This window comes from Protopterus annectens, chromosome 11.part0 (genome assembly GCF_019279795.1).
Source record: "Protopterus annectens isolate FY-2018-M chromosome 11.part0, PAN1.0, whole genome shotgun sequence".
NCBI lineage: Eukaryota > Metazoa > Chordata > Ceratodontiformes > Protopteridae > Protopterus > Protopterus annectens.
The window spans coordinates 1,001,372,133-1,001,394,081 of NC_056745.1; positions in this window are offsets into that span (position 1 = coordinate 1,001,372,133).

The following is a 21,949-nucleotide window of genomic DNA, read 5'->3' on the forward strand; positions in this document are numbered from 1 at the left end:
TATGCACATATGTACATATGTATACACCTTGCGGCGAACGTGGCAGCATACGGCTATTCTGTCTGCTGTAGGACCCGCGTACAGTTGAGGTGTTGGCGTTCTATGCTCCGCTGGATGTTGGGTGTGCAGTTTGGGTGCTACCTATGTTGGAGTCACACATGGGACCACCCATACGGTACACATTACGGGCGGCCATGTTTGTGTGCCGTCCATTTCACTGTGTGTGCAGGTAGGGAGGTGTCAGTCCATGGGGCCTACGCTGTCAGAGTATGTGCTATACGTTCCCTCTTTGCCAAGGCATAAGCATATTGGGTATGCCTCCGTCTGCCTACTGGGGCTGGCACAGTGTGTTCATGGCACTGAACGCTCTGTGCCTGTGCTTGCCTTGGCAGTTGTGGCGGGCTTGGTGGCCCTTCACCATTATGTCCCTGCAGCAGCTGTTTCCGCAGGATCATATTATGTAGCATGGCACATACTATGAATATGTGGGCACATGTGCCTGGAGAGTACTGCAGGGCTCCACCGGATGTATCCAAGCACCGGAACCGTGATTTCAGCATCCCAAACACACACTCTATGATTATTCTGGTTTGTGCGTGAGCCTCATTATGGCGTTCTTGCATGTGTGTGTGCATTTCTGATGGGTGTCATCATCCACGGCTCCAGTGCATAGCCAGCATCCCCCACAAGGTGGCCTTGTGTGATGTCCCCCCTGGCGAATACCTGATACAGCTGTGAGGCATGCCAGATATGGGAGTCGTGGTAGCTTCCAGGGCTGCCAGCACACACATCCATGATAATGCCCCGCACATTGCACATGACCTGGCAATTGATGGAGGGGAATCCTTGCAGTTTATGTAACGCCTACCCTGCTCCCGGGTGGTGACTTGATTTGTATGTGCGTACAGTCTATCGCACCCAGTACCTCCGGTATTGTGCCACACGGTGGAAGTGGCGATATTGCTAGCCAACTCCTCCTGAGATCTGGGGAAGTATATATACTCATGGGCATGTCAGAACATGGCATCCAGAAACTGGTGTAGTACCCTGGATGCTGATGCCTGTGAGATGCCCATTATATCCCCGGTTGGCCTTTGAAAGGTACCTGTAGCCAGTATTCGCAAGCTTACACATACCTTTGTGTCCACTGGGATGGGCTCCCCTCTGTTGTTTTTTGTTCTCAGGCGTGGCCGGCACAGCTCCACTATTTGCTGTAATGTGTCCCTGTCCACCCTGTAACGCTCTACTATCTCCAGGTCTTGAAGCCCCTGGTAGGTTACCCTTGGTCTGAACACTCTCCTTCTCCTCTGAGGCCTACGGTAGTTGTCGGCACCCTCCTCCGCAACTCCGTCTGTCTCTGACACATGCTGATGTATCACGGCCACGGCGGCACCCAACATATACATTTTAAAAGTTCCCCGTGTGTTTACACCCTAAAGTGTGGCGTTTGGGAATACGCGCTGTGTGTTGTGTGCATTCACACTTTATGCTGTTGTGCTGTTCACCCGGTGATGTCATTGGGTGTGTCTGTGCGGCCGTATCTGTGGATTATCTTCCGTGTTTTACCATTGGCACTGCAACGCTGTTGCCTTTGGTGTTACATTACACTTGCCTGCATTGGTTTAGCTTTACACCTTACCTTACTGTTTCTGCACGTTGCACCTACTATTTCCTGGAGTGCATCCTGCAGGGACATGGCATATCATGCATTTTGTCTGCCGCCGCCGTTATGTTACCTCTCTACTTGGCTGTGCTGTATCGGTTTTTCGCTCTTTGCAATTCTGCTACATCCCCTACTTTCTTTGCATTCATATGCCTCCCCTATCCCGTTTTGCAGGTTTCTGCATGCAGAGTTGTCAGCTGCCGCCAATTGCCCTTCGTGGGTTGATTGGTGTTGATTGCTCATTACGACTCCAATTACACTGCTTCCGCATTTCCTCATATTCTCCGCATCACCTTCCTGTATCCGTGGTTGTTGACGGGGCGGCCGTCACATGACTGGGTTGGGGGAATGTAGTCATCCTCGTGCACATGCATCTGTGCGCATTGTGTACTCTCAGCGATCTATTTCCTCACACGCCGGTCCTGCTGCTGTGATGTGCATTGTACAGCCCATGTTTGCTGGGCTCCAATGTGCTTCCTCCTACAGTGACACACCCCTCTGCAGTTGACATGTATTCCCTCTGGGCCACTCCTCGGTGTATTACCAGCGCCGCTTGGTGCAGCCTTCCGCCGGCGGGGGTTTTGCGATTCAGTATTATCTGCCTCATTTGCATGGCATTGACTACTAATACATGGTTACGGCGCCGAACACTGCCGCCACTCCTTGGCAACCCTTGAGCTGTGGTTGTGGCTTTCCATGCATACTATGGTGTATTGTGGCTGTGAAGCTGATGTGTATTATACTGCTCTTTTATGACATTGTCATATTATTTCATTGTTTCACACCTTCCGCAGACATGTCCTGAGGTTCTGCTGTGGTTTCTGCGGACATACCATTTATGTCATTATTTACATTTTGTGCATGTTTTCTTTTGACATTCTCGGTGTCTTTCGCCATTGGCATATTGCACCAGTATGATACCTGACGCTGACAGCCTTCCGTTGCCCCTATGCCATGTGTGGCTGTATGTAAACCGTTTTTGTTTTTTGGTTTACATTGCCGTGCCCTTATGCTACGCCTGCGCCACTTCGTGGATCGCTATATGCCTTCATTTGCATGGTGCAACACTGCACATGGGGTGTTTAACATACCTACAACGGAGGCGGCGCAACTCAGGCGCACGCCGGTAGTGCACGTGGAATTGGATCGCATTTCTGAATCGCTCGCGCCATGTCTGGCATTGTGGCGCCTACGCTATGCGTGCGCCTGGTGCAAGGTTCATGAATCCCGGGGTATATATAAGATGGAGTACCAAGTAGTTATTAAGTAACTAATTTATTTAATTTGTCGATTAGGTGGCTCTCATTTAGCCTATGGCATATGTACTCCTATGCGCGTGCGCGCACACACACACACACACATATATATATATATATCTATACAGTGTATATATATATATATATATATATATATATATATGTATATATATATATATATATACATACATACATACAGTATATATATATATATATATATATATATATATATACACACACACACACACACACACACACACACACACACACACACACACACACACACACACACACAACACTGTTTGCCTAAAGATATAATAGTTGTAACCTTTTGGAACTGTAGAATGACACAAAACACAAAGTTTAGCTTCCATATAATGTATTTAGTTTTGTTTCAGCATATTCATTAGCAAAGAAGATATCCCAGTTCCATTCAGGTCCATTTTTATTACTGCATTTACAGTCTCCTTCTGTATGTCTGCATATCTATCTGAATCAGGGTTTTAACGCCTCTGGCTCCATTGGCCTGCTGTTTTACTCTGAGCAAGTCCCTTAACCAAACAGTTGTCTGGGGGTGAATCTGAAAACAGTACATATGGATTAGTGTACTACTTTGATTAACAAATACAAATAAAACAAAGGAATAAATAAAATCTCCAGGAAGCACTATGTATGACTATGAAAGGAAGTCTCTAACAGACGATTTTCTTTATGTACATTTGTTGATGGGGTTGAGCCCACAGAATGAGCCTATGACCTTTATTTGGGGGAAATCTGAGATGGTATTTCTTCTGACCACAGGAAATTTAACCAGTAAACTAGGAGAATCTCTCCTTTTTCTTGTGATAAGCATCATGTGATCATTAGCATGCACTTGTACTGCCACTAACTCAACTGCCTTAACCACTGTTTATTGCCTCATTTGAAAGCACCTCAGGAGTGTGATGATCTGATTATGCTGAACTGCAGTGTTACAATTTGAATTGGAATTACAGTTCCTGTTGTGGGAATACAACCTTCTAATATTTCTGATATCAAAGGCCAATATACAAACTGCTGAGCCATTTGGGGCATTAAAATGGAAAAGGCATTTGACTGTTGTACTTCTCAGCTATTTTGGGTCAGAGAGTGTGTGTGTGTATGTGTGTGTGTGTGTGTGTGTGTGTGTGTGTGTGTGTGTGTGTGTGTGTGTGTGTGTGTGTGAAGACTTTTGTATTACATTATATGAAGGGAGTTGTAAGACAGGGAAGAATAAGGAAGTGTTGTTAGACAACAGATTTGGTTCCTCTTGTACAATAGAATGCTTTGCATTGCTGTGAATCTTGCATGTGTAAATGGGGGTGCAGTCCTTAATATAACCTTCTCACTTGCTGAAGACATATTGTTGAGTTCCACTGGTCGAGGGACCAGCACCATTGACAGCATATAATTGTCAAGTCCTCAATTATTGAGAGAAGCCATGAGTAGTGTGCACAGTTCAAAAAGGGGTACCCATAGTAGTACTTCATATGCAAGTAAAAAGGAGACTGGGGGCACACATACATACATGACATACTTTTAGAACATTCTAGTCAGCACATGGTACCATCATAACTTCCCTCCATCTGTATGATGTATAGGTTCATAGGTTTAAAGGTAAGTACAGGGCTAGCTGCCCCTGAGGCCATTAAAAGCCTAGCCAGTTTCTTTTTTGGTGCTTGAATTAACCTATCCTATTTGGTATTAGACTGGCCTTACTGATACCATAGTCAGTAATTATAAAATACCCCTAGTAAGAATAACTGGAATGACTGCACAGATAATTTGAGGGGTCCCATGCATGGGATAAAGCACTTAGGAGCTGCCTCTCTCCATTAGTTGCACAGAGAGCAGTCCTGGGGTAAACTTTCTGTTGCCTATCAAAAGATCCAAGTTCTACCTGAATATGGACAAGGATGAGCTTTGTTTTACTTGGTTGGGGAGTCTGTTCTGTAGCAGTGATATCTTCTTCAAGATATAACTGTCCCTCCAAACTATTCTGTTGATATTGCAGAAGAGGTTTAGATCCTAAGACTGAGTATTTATGATGCCATTTATCTTACTGATGTGCAGTAGGTCCATCATATTTGGGTCGGAGGATGCCTTATATGCCAGACACAGTTCACCTCTTAGCAGTCTGTAGGATAACAGGACTTTTAGTCAGTCCATGTAGGACATTTTCTCTGTTTTTCTAGCTATATAGAGCAAGAGTCATGGTAAAGGCTGATGACATTTCCTCTCCTTTTTGGTGTGTGTGTGTGTGTGTGTGTGTGTGTATAAATACACACACACACACACACACACACACACACACACACACACACACACACATTGCAGAGTCACAAAGCTTCTCTGTTAGTCATCAGGCTAAATATTGGCAACAACATGTTAAGTTTTTGACTCCTGAGGCTTAATCTACACATGTATTGAGAGAACTACTAGGAGATGTGTGAATAGGGTATGGCAGTTGATCTTAGTGAGATGGGCACTGTGTTACTCTTTAAGTTGAGTAAAAGCAACATTCCATGCTTATGTGTGCTACAGAGGGCTAAAGCAGTTGAACTTAATTGTGCTAGAGTATGTGTTAATCAGAAAGATTAATATAAGTGATTGTGCACAGGGGGTCTGTATTAGATCACCGAACGCTTAAAAAAGCGAACGGTGATTGATCAAACTTATGTAAGTGAAAGCTTAAAATATCGAAAGAATTTGGTTGTCCGTTTCTGTTGCTTCGGTATTTTCAGTGCTGTTGTGGAAAGTTACGGGTCGGGTTCAGGTAATGTGCAATTGTGTGGATGTGAGTGTTAGGCAGGTTAAGTGAGTTAGAGTTAGGGCACAGGGTAGGTATGTGTGCGATTGTGTGGACGTGAGGGTTAGGGCGGGTTAGGGAGTGGGTGAGGTGAGTGTGCGATAGTGACAGACCTTAGGGTTAGGGTTTGGGTTAAGGTAAGTGGATAGTTAGTGGTGTGTGTATAGTTTAGTGTAAGGTTAGGTGTCAGATTTTAGGTGTATGTGTGTGGATTGCTGTTTATTTGGTGTGCTTGTGTTGTGTGTATGTGTTTTGGAACAGCAATTTTTTTCCCTAGGAAAAAATCGCTGTTCTGACAGTTCGAGATTGTAAGCTTTCGCTTACATAAGTTCGATCAATCACCGTTCGCTTTTTTAAGCGTTTGGTGATCTAATATAGACCCGTGCACAGGTAAGCTTGAATGTCCTCCCTTTTTACATTTGCAAGTATGTAGTGTACTTCAGTAAATTGTTCTGGGGCTGAATGCGAGGATTGTGCTGACAGTATGTTTGTGTGAGTGCTTGGTGCTCAGACAACAATTCTGGAAGGAGGAAGTACATTCTCATACTTTTACTCCTGAATAGTTTGATGAGACACAGTTCACTTTTCATTTTCATATGCATCATTCCATTTCAGTAAATTGTTTTCAGAGTCGGGGTGCTTTCACAACTAGCATGAGTGGAATTTCTGTCCTCCTGACCCCTGCAGAGCTCCTGCCTAGAAAGCTCTCACCTGAGCTAAAATTCTGAGAATGTAGTTTTGCAACCTACCTGTAAACAAACGTATCTCTTACAAAAAAGTTAAAATATTAGCCGTATTCAGTGCACACACTCTTCATAATGGTGGTATTGATATGTCAGCCAGACACAACAGTAATTTTATACTGAACAGGTAATTAGATAATATGTAAATGTATCTATTATAATTATGCAAAGATGTATTGCTGTCTCTGTAACCAGAGTACAGACACCCTAAGTGTGATATCTGTTTGAGCAGATGTGCTCTTTATTCAGCTGCAATGGAGCTTTGTACATTTCACTCTAATTTTTGAGTTATCGGCATAACTGTGAATGGTATGCATGTTTGTGTATTTAATTGACAAACACATGTAAATGTAAATATCTGAAATGCCATGCTAGTTAAGACACCAAACATTAGTGGAAAATATTTTCAGCATCTTGTATGCTTTCATTTGATACCATGGAGTACCATATGAATACCCTCTGGTTCAAGTTATTAATGTAATTATTAACATATATCAACAGGGCTAGCCACCCTGTGGTGTAATCACTGGCTCTAGATGATAGTCTCTTTTGGAGTGACATCTCAAATCCTTGTGAAAGATGGGAAAAAAGGGTTGTGGATGGATAGATACATTCATAATATTTCTTTTTTTGAAATAATATTTTATTGTTTTACAAAATAGAAAGTATTGTACAGTAGTTAGTCTTATATGCAGACAGTACAGAACAATGTAGTCATAATAACAATACCTTCTTTGTTATGAAAGTATAACAACAACCAAACATAACTATTTACAATTAGCTAATACACAAAATGTGTATGAAATGTATACAAAATGGTGCTACTGCTTCCTAAATGAAGGGTCAAAACCATTTCTGCTAGTGACATTTGATAATTTATTTAAAAGTGAGAGGCACTATCAACAAAACAGATTTTTTACTATATACTTATGAAAAGATGCTGCTTAGCATTGGTCCCCGAATGGGTAGACATTCTTACTAGCCTATAACTTATTTCTCCCAAAATGAGATCAAATACAAGCTTCCAATATTTCTGATAGTATCTTTGTTTATTAATGTTTCCTATAAATAGTTTTTGAGCAGTAATGTACTTAACTGTTCGATTCTTAAATTCCTTCCAAAATAGCTTGGTGCATTCCATCTAGTTTTTAGTTATATACAGTTTGATTAGTAAGCATACGGTGATCAAAACATGCAATTTCTGTTTAGATATATTCAGGTCTGTAATGTGGAGTACAGCCATTTCCCAAGATAGTGTTGATTTATGATATCCCATTTTCTCTAGACGCACCTTTAGTGAGCACCACAATTTGTGTGTGTGTTTGCAGAACCATAAGTTATGTATTAAGTTTGCACGTGGGGAGGAGCAACATGGACATGCAGAAGAAACTTTTGGGTTAAATTTATTTAGTGTAGAAGGAGTGAAACAGGAATTATTATTAATCATGATTTGTGTATAAATTAGTTTTTTAAAAGGAGCTAGTTTGATAGCGGAGACAATAGCACTGAGTTTCTGATCGTCACTGAAGCAAACCCCTTGCTGATCCCAGTAATTAGAGAACAATAACAGGTTCTGGTATTTAAAGGCTTTAATTATTTTATAGGTATTTGAGAGTATACGTTTCTTACTATTTAGACTTTCAATGATATTTGTAGTCCTTATTAACTCTTGTTCAATATTTGGAGTATCTGTGATTATTGTTGGTAAGAGCTCTCTGATCTGGCAAAAAATAATTGTGTATTTATGGCCCAGCTTTAGCTCATTCTTCAGTTCCCTTAGTGACTTTCTTTTGTGTTTTTGTATATCCCACACAGTGTAGTCCTTTATTAGGGAGTACTCTGTTAGGCTGAGCATTTTATTGTTAAGCCTGATATTGGGAATCATATGTATGGGTTGGAGGAAGGAGAGGGTCTTATCCAACTCAAGGGATTTTATTAAGTCTTGGAAGATCTCTATCTTTTGCTTCAGACTTCTATTGATGCTACAAATCTTTAGACTCTTTGGAGATAGGAAAGATAGGGCAAATGGATTAATATTAGTGTTGGTGATATGGTATTGTCAGAGTCTTAGCTATGATGGAGCCCAAAGGGTTCTTTCGGGTTGTATTTAGAAATGGTAATATTTCTATTTGCACATATGATCCAGTAGTATAATTGGAAATCCGGCAAGCTCAAGCCTCCTTTTTCTTTCGGGTAGATTAATTTTAGATAGCTAATCCTAACTGATTTGGAGAACCATAGGAATTTGACTAAATCTTTATATATTTTTTTGAAAGAAATGATTTGGGATGTGCAAATTTACAGCGTTGAATTGATATAATTTCATCCTTATTATAGCTACTTTAGACAGTAAAGACATGTTCAGCTGTTGCCATCTTGTAAAGTATTTGTCCATATCTTCATAAGGTTGTTTTGGTACATGGATATGGAACAGTGTTCATATTGGATTCCTAAGTATCTGAAAGAGTATAAGGGTGATTCTGAGAAAAAGTATTCCTTATGGTGCTTAGGGTTTATAGGAAAGATAAGTGATTTTCTTGTATTAATTTTGTAATTTGAGAGTTCCGCATATTTTCCGATTGTACTTATTATTTTCTGTAGATCTGAGCTGGGGCATTCAAAATAAATATTTAGATCATCCGCGTATGCAGATAGTGTAATCTTGGTCTTCATAATCTTCGGAATAGAGTGGAAGGTGGCTTGAGAGCTATAAAGGAATAAAGGTTCCATATAGAGATTAAAAAGGCATGGGGATAGTGGGCAACCTTGCCTAGTACCCTTCAGTAGTTTAATAGGTGCCAATAGTGTTTTGTTGATGCAACGGTAGGTGAAGGATTTGTTATATAGTGTTTTAATTAATTCAATGAAGGTATTAGGAATATTAAAGTGAGACATGGTCATAAATAAGAAATTCAAGCTAACCCTATCAAACGCTTTGCTTGTGTCTAAAATTAGGCCATATCTAGGGTTACTATCCTCCTTTGTAGTGCGAATCAAAGCATCTAACATTAAAGTGTTGTCCCACGCTTGTCTATTTGACATGAAGCCATATGCAGCATTACTTTTTTCAACTTTTCGGCTAGCACCAGGGATAATATTTTAATATCTAGGTTAATTAAGGAAATTGGCCTATAGTTGTGTGGGTCTGATCTATCCAAATTTTTTTTGGTATGAATATCGTTTTAGAATTATTAGGGTAGGGGTTGGTTATGCCATTTAGTCTGATATAGTTATAAAGCTTCAGGAAAATGGAGGACAATCTTTGATTAAATGTTTTATAAAATTCTGAGGTATAACCATCTGGTCCTGGAGACTTGCCAGGCTTTAGTTTCCCTATGACATCAAGAATTCTTGCTGTTTGAAAGGGGCTTTAAGAATTTATATATGATCTTCTTTAATTTGGGGAACTCAATATTTTTATAGAAGCCTTCAATTGCTTCAGTTGAGGGTTGTTGGGTTACTGCCCCATAGAGATCTGAGTAGATATTATGAAATAATCCTATTATTTGGTTATCCAAATTTATAACTCTTATATGGTGAATAAGTGAGATCCTGACTGACTCCTGCCTGTTAGCAATAATTCTAGCTAGAGCTTTAATGGGGAGCTGAAGCCATTCGGAATATTTGAGAGTAGTTATGTTGGTGCAGTTCAAATAATTGTGTTTGTATGCTATTTCTCAGCATCAGCGTTAGGTCTGGTCTATTGCTTGTATTCAAGTACTTTCAAATAAATTATAAGCTTATTTTTTTTTCTTTAGCAATCCTTTTAAAGTGCATCGCCTTCTGAATTAGTGTGCCCCTCAACTTAGCTTTACATGCTGCCCACTGAACTTCATATGGGATATCCATGCTATCTATGCTTTTTCCTAGTTCAAGAAGGGTGTCCAGTGTCTCCTCCACCACTTCTGGTTTAGATAGAAGGTTGCTGTTAAGAGACCATTTCCAGCCATTTTTGTTTCTCTTGTTGTTTTTACTTGTTGGGTGAATTTGCAAAGTCATTTGCGAGTGATCTAATAAATGTCTGGGTTCGGAGGAGCATTTAATTTCCTCTACTAGTAACATCTCTGAGATGAGAAAGAAGTCTATTCTTGACCATGTATTGTGACATTTCGAGTAATATGTATAGAGATTGCTTTTCTCCTGTCCTTCGCCAAATGAGATAGGGTCTACTAAATTTAAATCAGTCATAAGCTCGTCTAGGGCAATTGATGCTTGTAGGTTCTGTGAGAGGGGGCTGCTAGTTCGATCTATCCCTGGGTCAATGACCACATTCCAGTCCCCTCCAACTATATAGTCATATTCAGGGAATTTGACAATTATGTTATATATTTCCAAAATAAAGTCCTGTCATCTCGCACATGGGCCGTAAATATTAAGAAATAATGTTGGTTTTCCTTTTAATTGATTGGGGGCTAAAAAGTAGCACCATCTGCCCTTTATGTCATAGCTGTGGTCAATAATTTGTTGCTTAAATCAATTTTTAATTATAATAGCTACACCCTTAGAGTTGGAGCTATCTCCAGCTGCAATTACAGTTTTTAACCACTTCTTGTTTGAGATCCCATTCTAGTCGTCCTTAAACATGTGTGTCTCCTGTATAAAGCATATGTTTGCCTCTGATTTAAAAATGAGGTGCATCAGCAGATTTCTTTTATTCTTCTTCTGTAGTTCTCTCATGTTCCATGAGTCTATGAACCACATAGCCAAGGCATAATGTTTAAAGTAAGCGTTTGTGTTAATACCTTGAGAAATGTATTTACCTAAAAGGCTTGACCCATTTTTTCTTAAACAAAGGAGATACCAAAAGTGTAGCATGGAAGCAGTAGCACCTAGCTCCTTCAATATTTGTTTATTATTTATTTATTTGCAGTTTGATTCCCGGGGAGGTCCACTGGGCCGAACTGACCCATTTTCATTGGAGGCCCGGGGAGAAAAGCTCCAAGATGCATTACACAATATAGATACAACTGACAGTTAATATTAAAGATAATTGTAGATTAGTTACTCATAAATGCATTCAATATCATGCATAGTTAAATTCATTAAGCTTGAAGGTAGGGATCATACAGTTTCATTTGAGGAAAACAGATATGTGTTAGGTGTAGAAACAGTTTACATACAAACCTTTTAAGAAAATGTAAATATGGTTTACATACACGCATCAACAGTAGAATGCTATTTACAATATTTACAAGGTTGGGCTGCGTGAGGGTAGCTGTAGGAGTTGTTGAGAGCTTAGAGAGAAACTATAGAAATTGTTGAGAGCTTAGATAGGCTCATATGAAGATAACTATGAGATTTGTAGAGCTTGGAAACCAGAGAGAGAACCCCCTTTGATTAGGTTGGGTAAAGGCAGGTACATTTCCATTTAGTGGACAGGTTTTTGAATAGTTGGGTTTTGAAGTTTTCTGAGTTTGGTATGGTTCTTAGTGTGGAGGGAAGGGAATTCCATTTTTTTGCCTAGTGAGAAAGATAGAAGAAGTTGGCCAGCAGGACTTTTAAATTTATGGATAGCAATTAAGTTCTGATTTTCAGATCTGAGAGCTCTGTTGGATGTATAAGGGGGAAGGATGTTAGTTAGAGCGGGACATTTTGTTGGGTGAAATATGAGTCTATATGCAGTAGTGAGTTGGAGATAATCTAGGTAGTTTGGGAGTTCAAGCCAATTCAGGGATTGTAGGGTTAGGCAGTGATGGGTGGTATTCTTAGATTTAGAGGCAAATTTAGAGATGTTGTTGTAGCAGTTTTCTAGTTTACAGGTGATAGAGGAGGACAAGTTGGTTAGGAGAGGGGCTCTGTATAATAAGGAAGGAAGAAAATAAGTTGAGGCCAGAGTTTGCCTGGTAGAGTTGGAGAGAAAGTGATTATCCCTATTCAGCATACCTAGCTTTTGGTGGGTTTTCTTAATATTTTGTTGAATATGAATATCAAACTTGAGGTGTTCATCTACAGTAATGCCAAGTAGTTTGGCAGAGGGGACCACTTCTATAGATGAGTTGGTTTGACTATAGACTTTAAAGTTGTTTTTATCATAGGTGAGGGTCTTTGTGGGAGGGAATAGTAGAATCTTTGATTTATTTGCATTGAGAGAGAGGTAGTTTTGGCGCATCCAGTTTTCAGTTGTTGAGAAGGCAGTTTGGGTTTTAGTCAGCAATTCAGAGAGGTTTGAGGCAGAGCAGACTAAGGTTGAATCGTTTGCCTATTGAATGATTTTAGCATCAGGAATAGCAGTGTGAAAGTTATTGATGAAGATGTTAAAAAGCAATGGCCCAAGTATGGATCCCTGTGGTACGCCAGTTGGAGTAGGTAGGAAGGAAGAAATGGAGTTTTTCCATTTGACTGCCTGTGATCTGTCTGATAGATAGCTGGAGAACCAGGCTAAAGCATTATGTGAGAGATTAAGGTTTGAGAGATGACAGAGAAGGTGCTTGTAGGAAACAGTATCAAAGGCTTTAGACAGATGGAGTAAAACAGTGGAAACTAAGTGTCCTAAATCTCAGGCTTGATTGACAGTTTCTAGGAAAGAGAGTAGAGTGGTTATTGTGCTATGGCCTGGACGGAAGCCATGCTGGGTAGGAGTCAGAATATTGTTTTGGGTCTGGAAAGGCATAAGTTGGAGGTGGATGCATTTTTCTAGGATTTTGCAGATTGGTGAGAGCAAAGCAATGGGACGAAAGTTTGAGATAATAGTATTTTTGCCTCCTTTATGAAGAGGAAGAATATAAGCTGAGCGCAAGAGTTTGGGGATGTATGATTCTTTTATGGATTGGTTAATAATGATGCTGATTGGGAGAGCAATGCCATCAGCAGCACATTTTAGGAAGGAAGAGGGAATATTGTCGGGAGCGTTAGAGTAAGGTTTAAGTTTGGACAAAAGTTTTTTTATAAAGTTAGTGGAGATAGGTTTGAGTTCAAACAGATGAGGTGAGTTAGAATGGGGAGAGTGTAGAGCAGTTGGGTTATTACTGGGAAATGTCTTGGTGAGGGCAGTAATAGTTTCTATGAAAAATGAGTTAAATTCAGAGCCTAGTTCAAGGTCAGATTTACTTGGGTCAGGACAGGGATTATTCTTGGCGCCTGGATTGAGGAGTAAGTTTACTGAGTTCCAGAATTTTTGGGGGGTTTTATTGTTATTGGACTGAAGTTTGATATAGTAGGATTTTTTGTCTTTGGTGATTAGTCGTTTTGCACAGTTGTGGAGCTGTTTATATTGGAGCAAGGTATTGGCCAGTTTATTGTTTTGGTAAAGCTTCCATAGTTTGTCTCTGTGATGCATAATCTGTTTTGTCTCTTTGGATAGCCAAGGAGCAGTTTTAGTTTTTATCCTTTTGTTTCTTAGTGGGACTAGTGAGTTTAAAGTATCAAGGAAGACAGAGTTAAAGTATTCTATAGCCTTGTCAAGAGGAAGAATGTTTAGAATTTGCCAGTTCATTTGTTTGAAAGTATTTGAGAAAGTAGTTGGGTTGAAGTTACTGAGGTTACGAGTTTGAATGTATTGATGCTGGTATGGGGAGGAACTAGTTGAGCGATGCATAAAGGCTGGGAGGTGGTCACTAAAGGTATCAGGAATTGTGCTAGAATTGGTTATTTTATTTGGATCTGAGACTAGGATCCAATCTATAGTGGATCCGGGAGGGTTTATTTTGTTAGGTCGAGTGATGGAGAGGATTATTTGAGTAAAGTTATAGAGGTTAATGGATAGGGAGGGAGAGGGGCAATTGATTTTATTCCAGACAATGTTCACATCACCAAGGATATAAGTTTCATAGTTAATTTCAGTAGAGGCCCATAGGAGAATATTTTTGAGTGTAGAGATATTGTTACCAGGTGAGATATATAGGGCAATGATACATATATTTTTATGTTTATTTAGTTTTAGAATTCCAGCAGTTAGTTCAGTGTTCTGGAATTGAGGAATTGGAGTTTGGAGGGAAATTAAGGTAAAAAAGGTTGGAGTAGACTAGAGCAGTGCCACCACCTTTTTTATTTAGTCTGTCATTTCTGAGACAATGAAATCCTGGGGACAGAATCTCAGAGTTGGAGATAAAGGGCTTAAGCCAGGTTCCGGAGATGGCTAAGATATCTGGTTGATTATGGCTTAACCAAGCTTGAAATTGGTGTACTTTGTTGTTTAGACTTTGTGCATTAATTGTAAAAATCTTTAGGGTGTTGATATAGGAGGAAGAGGGTAATGGATGCGTGTTGCTAATAAAGAATGTAGAGCCAGGGTTAGGATGGATATCACCAGCTTGGACTAGGTTGTTGAAGGAGATATCCTTTAGCCATATTGGTCTGTCAGGCATGAATTTTGGTAGATTGTAGATTGGAGCAGGTGACAGTGTCTTGACTTTAGAAGAGAAGAGTTTAGGGTGAAATAGTTGCAGAGGGTTGGGCTGAATGAGAGAAGAGGAGATAGAGTGGAAATGGGAGTAAGAGTGAGGGGAAAAGATGGGTTTGTATGGTAGTTGTCTTTGTAGGTGTTATTGGACAAGCATAGGTAGAATATGATGTAGCATAGTATAAGGGAAGTAGGAACATAAAGAGGAAGCTGGGGGACTGGAGGGTGTGATAACTTGAGGAATGCATGTTGGAGCAAAGAGAGAGTGGTATGAGTGGTTAGGAAAATAGAGAAGGTTATGAAGAAGAAAGGGTTTAAAAAGTGATGGAGGTATTCTAGAGATTTAAGGAAAGAGAAGGGGACTATAATTATTGGGTGGAGTACAGATTACAGAGTTTAAGAAGGATGACTATAGGTGGGAGGAGTAATGAGGGGGGGAGCTGGTATTGGGTAATTAGGCTGAGAGGATGGGGTAAGATAGGAATAAAGCTAGGAGTACTGGATGCGGGTGGGAATTGAGGGCAGGGTAGGGGTGCAGAGTGAGCACGTAGGGCGAACGGAGCGGGAAAAAACACTCGAGGTGAGTATGGCAGAAAAAGTATCAGCAAAGAGCACTTTAAAGGCTGTAGTTAGAAGGTATGAGTTAAATATTTCCAGCAAGAAAATGAAGGCTGCCTTTACAGAGGGTGGTTTAGCAGTGGGGGATGAAGATATTTACAGTCTAAGGATATTAACTCACTACCAACTGTTTGTGAAAAAATAAAACTTGGGATTATAAAGAATATCTAGGATTTATATTGGTAGATGCTGCCACCTAACGGTAGAAGGAGATAGCAAACAGCAGGCTTAGTTGGACCAGTCTTGGGTTTAAATATATTCTAAGGTAGTGATAACAAGAGGGGGAGAGAGCAAACAGTCTGCGGTAGGCTGCTAGAATGCCACACTGGAGGGCAGACTAACTCTATATATAGTACATTTAATTAGTGTTAAGCAACATACATTTACAGAATCTTGTTGGGGGGTCTTCTCAATAGTATTTTTCTAAGTACCAGGCAAGCTGGCCATTTCAGGGTGTCTTCAGGTGATGGCTGGAGGTATTCCTTTTGCGTTTAAAGCAGGGAGGGAGCACCCAGGATGGATTACTGTAGCGGAGAGGGAGACAACACTGAGTTAGTTAATATTGCAGATGTAGAGGGGAAAGGTAGCAGGTAAGGGATGTTTAGAGAACAAGGGAGGGTGTAACAGAGCACAGTAGTAGAGAGACGCTATGGTTAGATGAGGCTGGAGCAAGTATGAGAGGAAGATTAGGTTTAGGGCATTAACAAATTAAAGCAGCAGACATTATGCTATGAACAATACACGTTAGGCAATATAGGCTCCATTAAATAGAACAAAACATTAATTCAGCTGTTCAGCATGCTATCAGTGACCCTAGTCCATTTGAGAGGACAGGGTTATACAGCAGTAGAGCCAAATATAAGCAGCATAAAGCAAGGGGTAAATGATAAAGTAATACTATAAAATCTCTAAACAGTGCAATATATAGTGCTCAACAGACTAACACAGTAAACTATAATATGTTCATGCTGTGCAATAACTTGTGCTGAATAGTTTTCAAAATAGTTTTCACAACAATATAATAGCCATGTGGTGCCCTTATAGAGACAAACGGAAAAGAAAAATAGCTGCTAAGCCAGTAATTAAGCTAAAGGCTCTAGTAGGACCATTGATCCACCTTAAAAGAGAAATAAAGGCCTTCAATGATATACGTTCATTGGTGTCCTTTTAACAGGACATCTGGGGAGCAGACTAGGCCAGCAAAGTGCAACAGTCGAGCCCTGTATACTCAAACTAAAGTAATGCAGCTGGCGACAACATAAGAGACCCACTCATCCCAAAAAGCAGCTTACAGTTGCTAAGCCAGTAATTAACCTAAACAAAGGGCAAATGATACAGTACAAAGCAAGCAGTCAAACAGTACAGTATATAGGTCAAAATGGTCCCCAGAACCATGTAGAAGCTGTGCGGAGCCCTTATAGTTAAAAATGGAAAGAAAAATAACTGCTAAACCTGATTTTAAGTGGAAGGCTTGAAGGGGGATTGTTATTCCACCTTAAAAGTCTATCCGGCATTCAGCGATGCACTTTGGTTGGCATCCTTTTAACAGGACATCATTACACCAGGTTTCTGGCCATGACAAGCCAACAGTATTCAATCAAGCCCCTTGTACCCATACTAAATTAATGCAGCATTAGTATAGAAAAGAGCCCCACTCATCCCAAAAGCAACTTGCAGAGGTCATAAACACATGTAGGTCACAGATAAATGAAGCTGTCAGCAGGAGGCCAACAATAACCTTACCACACAGTTACAAACATTGCATTGGAGTGATAGCCATCAGCACAAGGCCATCTATAACCAGAGAAAAACAGTTAGAAGAAAAAACATGGGGTTTAGCACAATAGTTGCTTAGAAGCTTGCAAATGATAAGACAGATATGCTGAAAAGACCTACCGGGACGCGAAAACAAGCAGCCTAAACTGCAGGACCAGCACAGAGGAGCTGTGGATGCTCAGGACAGGATTTAAAAATGGCACCACAGTCCTTGGGAGATATAAGTAAACTCCAGGAGGAAACTAGCTACGGGGGAGGGGATAGGTGGAGGGAAGGTGGTTGGACTAGAGGGGTAAAAGGTAGGAGGGACTAAAGGGGTGGAAATTTGGTAGGAAGAAAAGTTCCAGGAGGGGGGAGGGCTTAATAGAGGTGAGTATGGCAGAAAAAGTATCAGCAAAGAGCAGTTTAAAGGCTGTAGTTGGAAGGTATGAGCTAAATATTTCCAACCAGAAAATGAAGGCTGCCTTTACAGAGGGTGGTTTAGCAGGGGGCAGAAGATATTTACAGTCTAAGGATATTATCACAACCGTTTGTGAAAAAATAAAACTTGGGATTACAAAAAATATTTAGGATTTATATTGGTAGATGCTGCCACCTAATGGTAGAAGGAGATAGCAAACAGCAGGGATAGTTGGACCAGTCTTGGGTTTAAATATATTCTAGGGTAGTGATAACAGGAGGGGGAGAGAGCAAACGGTCTGCGGTAGGCTGCTAGAACGTGCACACGGGAGGGCAGACTAAATAGATATGGCAACGTTTCATATACTGGCTAAACGTATGGATTAAGGTGCAGCATATTTAACTTTGTTATAGAGTTAGTTCACTGGCTTGTAATTTTTTTTTTTTTTTTATGTTGTTTTTATTTTAAGTCTGCAGGGCAGACTAACTCTATAGATAGTACATCATGTCTACATTTAATTAGTGTTAAGCAACATACATTTACAGAATACTCTGTCTGTGCCTACCCACCTATCCCCATATTGTGAAGGAGATTGCCAGGGAGTGATTACAGGGTAAAATAGTGCCGCACTTAGAGTATTTAATAAAAGCAAATACCCTGTTGCTAATAATCTACATAAACAAACCATCAAGTTACTAAAACTAAAGCATATATACATTCCTGAACTGACTCTTAAAATAGTCATTCCTTTACCCTATCAATCCACTACACTCCCCATTGTGTAGCTTAACACAACAGTAAATTAAAGAAGAAAATTAAGTTATTATTGCCTATGATGATTAAATTCCCTATATGACAATAATATACCTATAGCGTTTACATATAGTAGGCCTAATAAGCTGTAAAATGTTAAGTGCAAGAAAATAATGCTACTTAAAATAACAACATCAAAAAAAAATTTACAAGCCAGTGAACTAACTCTATAACAAAGTTAAATATGCTGCACCTTAATCCATACAGTTGCCAGTATATGAAACATTGCCATATCTATTTAAGATAAAACCCAAATTCTAAAAAAGAAAAAAGATAAGGTCCCAATCAGTCAGTTATGCAGGGAGCTTAAAATCAGTGTATAAAATTTGTCCTGTTCAATCATTAATTATGAAAACTGCACTGACTAACTATGTAGTCCACGTAATGGAACTTGCATGTAAGTTATTAATTGTTTAGTTATTGTGTTTAAATATGTCCCGAGTTATCTTCTTTGTTGAAGTAGCCATGACAGTGACCTCACCAGGGTTCAAAAGTTACTGGTGAAAAGTAATCTCTGCTAATATAGACGGTGCCCAGAGTTATATTTACAGAGTTTACATGGTGAAACTTGTGTCTGTAGGCTAGAAGAGCTTTCCTAGAGCCATTACAGTCCCCTGTAGCCATGGTCAGGTGATTGAATCAAGGAGAGGAAGTTGCTGGTGTTATAGGCGGGCATTGGTGCTTTAAAAGCGCTCCTACATCCCAACGCGAACTGTTACTGATGTTCCCAAGGACCCATTTCCTGTTTTAATGGGCATTTCAAAATTAGCTCTTCCCATAAGGAAAAGTAAGTTAACAAGCGAATGGCTAGTTTCAACAGATTAGTTTCAAAATTTGAATTACTGCACAGAGCGAGCCTGTAGATGAGTGGATCCAGCGAACTTATATAAATGAGATGATAATTGCTACGGTGCCTTACCGAAACATTTAAGAAAGGCAGCTTTTGCATCCCTAGGTGAGTCAACAGCATATTTCACTTCCTTATTGTAGAATATCAGTGTTCTGGGGTACCTCATTTGAAATTTCACATTGCGCTTTATAAGCTCAGCGCAGTATGGTGTAAGCTTTTGGCGCCTTTCCTTATGGCCATCGGGAGGTCTTGTGAGAGCGAGATCTTATGACCATTCCAGATTATTGGGTTTTGCTTTTTGGCTTCCAAAAGCAGCCTTTGGACATCCTGGAAGTTTAATAGCTTTACGTAGATCTGTCTTGGGGTGTCATCATTTTGTTTTTTATGTAGTGCTCAATGGGCCCTCTCAATGGTTATTCCACTTGCCTTTTCATCGGTGTGTAGTATGTATGCAAATATCTGCAGCGTGGTTTGGATCAACTGGTTGTGTTCATAGGTCTCAGTTACCCCTCTAATTAAAATATTATTGCATCTGCTTCTTGCCTCAAGGTCGATAAGCTTTTGTTGAATCTCTGACAGGGTAGAGTCTTTGGTTTTTATTTCTTCCTTTAGCAGGGCTAACTGGTGTTTGTTGGCTGTGTTTTTTCCTTGACCCTGTCCATGCGCTCTACTAGTTGATTTATTTTACTGCCAAAGCTGGATAACTGCTCAGAAAAACCTTGCACTGCCAGTTGAAGTGGTAGCAAAGCCTCCCTGAGATTGCCTATATGGAAGTTTGAATCTGATTTCTGTTTTACATTGGACTTAGCTGATTCTTGCTGTTTGTTTATTTTTTGCCTTTTGAATTACGATTCTTTTTCTGGTGATGCTATAACCAATAGCTTGGTTTTGTTGGCTTGCATTTCCATGTTTTCATTTTCTTTGGACATCTTCTTAGATTTGCAGGGCCTATCCTGGATTAGAGCTAGTAGGCTTGTCTTTGGAGGCCTGGGTTTTACGCGTGGCAAGAATTTCCCGATTATCCAGAGACTTTATTTAACGAGTAAATTCCTGGTTTACTGATATTTTCTTTAATACTCGGTTGCCTGGAGTTGGAGATTACAGGTGATGTCAGGAATTTCTTTTGATGTCTGAATCTATGTAGCTATTTATCTGCTTGGTTAAGATTAGGTGGGAGCTCTGTGGAGATGGTGCTGATAGAACATTCACCATCTTGGAATCCATTAATATTTCTGAAAAAAATGAACAGAGTTGCTCTGGTATAGAGTATCTTACTCCTCTGATGAGACTTTCCTGATTTGTGTGTTGACTGGGAATATGAAATATTGTTCCATAATATGCCCAGGTGGGTGATGCCTGAGATATTTACAAAATATATATTTATAAATATATGCATATTTTATGACTAAATAAGTGTATATATCTGCAGACTGGTAGCAGGCAGACAGAAAATATTGCAATATATTTTGTGGCAATATGTAAGCTTTCATTTGATACAATGAAGTGCCATATATATTCTGTCTTGGTCAGGTTATTAACATAAATATTAATACAGCATGTAATTTGGTATTAAAATTCACACTTTTTCACTTTCTGATAACTGTATTTGGGTCACCAGCTATTCGTGACCTGTTTGCTGAGTCATCCTGTGAAATGTTTTTTTGCACAATGCTTCTATGTGGACAGTGACTGACATATCTGCATAAATATAATAGTTATGCATTTTTTATTATTTTATTGATTAGCAAGTACAAATATCTGCAAAGTGATGGTAGACACCAGCTGCCACTGAGAACTTTTTCCAATATTATGTAATATTTCAGCTAATTTCATGAAGTATCACAGACTCTGTCTTGGTCATGTTAACAAAAATATTAATGTGGCATATATTCATAACTTGGCATACAATTAAAAATCACAGTTTCTCAGTTAGCTAAAACCCCATTTGGGTTAGAAGCCATTCATAACTTGAGTACTGATTATGATAGTGAAATGGTGCTCCAGAATGCTACTTAGACAGTCCCTGACAAATTTGCGTAAATATGTAATATTTACTTCTTTATTGATATGCAAATATATTAAGGTTTCATTTGATACCATGAAGTACCATATAAACTTCACCTTGGTCGTTATTACCAGAGATACTAAAATAACATAGACTCATAATTCTACATAAAAATAAATCCCGCTTTCTCACCTACTGACCAGCCCATCTGGATCTGCAGTCTTTGTATATGTAAAGATATACACACGCATTTGTATATAAAATATACTCACACACATATACACTTATAAGGGTACATATGCTACTGACAAATGCTGTTTAAGTGTTTTATGATAACGTGTTTTTAACCATCAGTTTTTACTATGCCTGTCGTCACCAGTGTTAATAATGTTAGTTGTACTAGAGCATTTGAATTTGTTTTAGGTTTGTGAAAAGGCAGTTGCTAGATTATTGTTATTTTGATAATGGTCATTGCCCTGTTTTTTTTTTTAATTGTTTAACAAAGTAATAGCACTAGAAGTGGTCAAATTAATGGTTGTCATCAAATGATTTAACCTTTAGATTGCTTATTGCATTATAGTTTTACCTGTTGTAGATGTTCTAGCTATTTTGTACATAGCATCTTCTTTTTCTAATTTCCGTATATATTATTAACTTATC